Source organism: Lampetra planeri, chromosome 26 (assembly GCF_965212315.1).
Source record: "Lampetra planeri chromosome 26, kcLamPlan1.2.h2, whole genome shotgun sequence".
Taxonomy (NCBI): Eukaryota; Metazoa; Chordata; class Hyperoartia; order Petromyzontiformes; family Petromyzontidae; genus Lampetra; species Lampetra planeri.
The window spans coordinates 8897533-8901338 of record NC_136132.1 but is presented as its reverse complement, the minus strand read 5'-3'; positions in this window follow the sequence as shown (position 1 = coordinate 8901338).

The window sequence follows — 3806 nt, the reverse complement described above, 5'->3', positions numbered from 1 at the left end:
TTTGACTCCCCCCCCCCCTAGTCACACGGCGTCACAAAAAGTCAGACCCCCCCCCCTCAAATATAACCCCCCCCCAAAAAAAAAAAACATGCTCAAATCGCTTTAAACTATTGTCATTGCAGTGCGTATTTAATGTGGCGCTGCACTCTGATGTTGTAGAAAGCATTTATTAAAAAGTCTATTTAATTATATTTATTTAAAGTTGCGCATTTTGATGTGACGTCACATTTCTCAAACCCCTCCCCCCTTCGTCACACATCATCACAAATGTCTGACCCCTCCCCCTCCCAGGTGCGTGACGTCATTTATGGACGGCCCCTATGGTATTCGAACTAACAATACTACTACGCGTCGTTTGCGTCACACGTCAAATACCCCGTGACGCGATTGGAAGAGTAGGCCGTCGCGTGTCGGCCGTCGCGTGTCGGCCGTCGCGTGTCGGCCGTCGCGGTTCAAAGTTGGGAAATTGTCCGCAAATTACTCAAATGGGATTCCAGTAAGGCGCTGTGTGCACACAGCGCGCAGTTGCTGTGCACACAGCGCGACCAGCGGCCTCCTGCGAAGACCTGGCAGAGCCCCTTTTAAAAGCCATGCGACTCAAGGAGCCTTCCCCGCGTTGACATTGCACTAAACTGGACATCATTGGAACCTCATTTGCCAGTAGCAAAAAAACTAATTATCATAAACTGGACATGTTGAACCTTTTTCGCACCGCACGAAGCCAACCGTGCTGATCGGAGGTGCGGGGGAAGGGAAAAACTATACACAAAACATCTAAATAGGAGTTTTCAATCCTAACGAAATAATCAAAATAAATGGTGACGCGCTTTGGCCAGTTATTCAGAGCGGCGTGAGAAATTTTCCGAAAATGTTATTTTAGAAAGAATGGTATGGGCATTTCATATGTAGTGTGGAACACACTTTCCGTACGCAGCATGGACGGGTTGTGCTTTTTCTGTAGGATTTTATTGTTTACGTATGCGATGTTCAGATTTGTGGACAATTCATTTTAGGTCTATCTTGTAATGTTATTGTTTGTTGCGGTTGAACCCAAATCAAGAGCCGAACGGCTCACAGGGTAAATCCTAATAAATTAAACTGAAACTGAACTCCGAGGCAAGGTAACACCTAGATTTGAAGCTTTCGTGACTGCAAGGATTCATACTCTTAGGTTTTTTAGGTAAAGTCACGTAGGTAAAAATAAATAATAAAAATAAATGATAAAATGATAGAAATAATATTTCTACCTACGTGACTTTACAGAAAAAACCTAAGAGTAAGGTAACACCTGCTCATTCTTTATTAATCTCCATGCACGCCGGTTGTGAGCGCACACTCCACTTCACGCGTGATACACCTTAATCCCCCTACTCGCTACCCCGACTCGCTCCTACACCGCCAGCACCTGCTCGGGACCAAGCAGAAGAAGAACCCCGTGAGTTCCCACACGCCGGATTTTACTCCCCCAGCGAGATTCCGCCGACATCCCAGGATCATAATATAGGTTTTTGGGTCAGATCGCGTTATTTAAAAAATGTGTCGCGATCTGACCCAAAAACCTATATTATGAATAATATTGGTCGCGAAAGCCTACGTGTTAAATTCCAGGATCTGCCCAACAGCCAACCCGCAGACCATACACACGTGCCACTCATCAGCTGTGCACGCATTACCGCACGTGCCTCTCATCAGCTGCGCACGCATTACCGCACTACACATCCAAAAACAAATCCAATCTCAAGATTTTATGACAACAAGCATCAAAACAACTCACGGAAACGAACCGCGTGGAGTCGTGGACAAGCCTAATTGATGAAGGTTGCCAATCTGGGCACGGGGTAGACGTGAGCCGAACAAACCTCCCAACAAGCCAAACAAGTTCGCCGCTGTGTGTGCCGTACAACTGGGAGAGAAGAAAAACACCCACACGAGACTGGCGTGCTCGTGTTGCCTGGGACACCACTCTCGGCAGGCGATCCGAAATCAAAACGCGTTGAGAAAGCCGAATTCGTATGCAAAGTAACGCAGCAATCATCGTGCGTAGTTTTTACATCCTTTATATTAAGTTCACTTGCTTGCTTGCTTGCGCGCTTAGGACCGTGCAAATCTTTCGGTCGTTTGAACCCACTTCCCGTGATCCAATCGAGCTGACATTTTGCACACAGACTCGTTGTGCGTGACAATTTATTTTCGTGAAATTTTTTTTTCAAAATTTTCCACTTTTTAGGAAAAAAAAAATGTCATATTTAATTTAAAATACCAATGTGATAAAAATGAAATTCTTACTCAAGAAAAACAGAAATGAATAATAAAATAAAACCGATGCCACGCATATAAAGGATTTATAGTGAAAAACTTTGTTTTTACGGGTTAATTTTTTGTTTTCATCACCGTGCACTGGCTGCACGCCGATGGATATTCCTGGATGTAAATGTTAACCCGCTGGGGGAGGGGAACGCGTGTTGTGCGGATCGCGTTATGGCAATTGACTACGGCGATTAAATACACCAGGTTTTTTTGTATTGGAGTTCGTGTGGCTGAATGGAGATGTGGCTCGCATGTCGCTTCGTTGCGTTAGGGGTCGTCCATAAATGACGTCACGCGATGAAAACGTCAGACCCCCCCCTCAAATATGACGCCACAAAGCTCTGCCGCCTCCCCCAAAAAGAATTAAAACATGCTTCAAATCGCTTTAAACTATTGTCATTGTAGTGCGGAGTTAATGTGCCGCTGTACTCTGATGTTGTAGGAGAAAACATTGATTAAAAAGTCTATTTAATTAAGTAGAAGTGTTGTCTATATTTATTTAAAGTTGCGCATTTTGATGTGACGTCACATTTCTAACCCCCCCCCCCCTCGTCACACATCGTCACAAATGTCTGACCCCCCCACCCCCAGGTGCGTGACGTCATTTATGGACGGCCCCTTATCTTACAAAAGTTCCCATGTTTGCCCACGTCGATCCGTTTACCTCGAGTGCGGACAGCTCCTCCCAGCTGCAACCAGCTGCAATCCCGCACTCACGCACGCAGCTGAGAGTGAGTGAGATCAGAATGGGATTTTGATCAACAGTTTCTCCTTACTCTTTGGTTCTTTCGGTAAAGTCACGTAGGTAATAACAAGTATAACCCGTAAAAACAAAGTTTTTCACTATAAATCCTTTATATGCGTGGCGGCTAGAGTCCTCTCGTCCTCTGGCTTGAGATGGCTGCCACCTATGGGTCAGATGATTGCATGGCAGCATTAAGCAATTGGTAATTAAATATAATATTTTTGTCCTAAAAAGTGTAAAATTTTGCAAAAAAAATTCCACGAACATTAATTGTCACGCACAACGAGTCTGTGTGGAAAATGTCAGCTCGATTGGATCACGGGAAGTGGGTTAAAAACGACCGAAAGATTTGCACGGTCCTAAGCAAGCAAGCAAGTGAACTTAATATAAAGGATTTTAAAAAAAACTAATCACGACGTTTCGATCGCAACACAAGCGGTCGTCTTCCGGCGGAAAAAAAATAATCATCCAGCAGTGGAACTGTTGAACCAGCGAGAGAGCAGCTACAACAAGGTTATATATGTGGCGATGGGCAAGCAAGCGGGGTCTAATCAAGTTTCTCATTAGTAAGTCATATTTGATCTAGAAAATATTGAATTGGCTTTTAAGAGCAAACCGTAAAAATAAGGGGTTCAGTCGGCTTTCACGACCGATGTTACGATTCGTAATTAAATTTCGATTTAAAGCTTTCGTGACTGCAGGGATTCATATTTATGGTTCTTTCGGCAGCCCTGTTCTTCACATGAGGACGGCT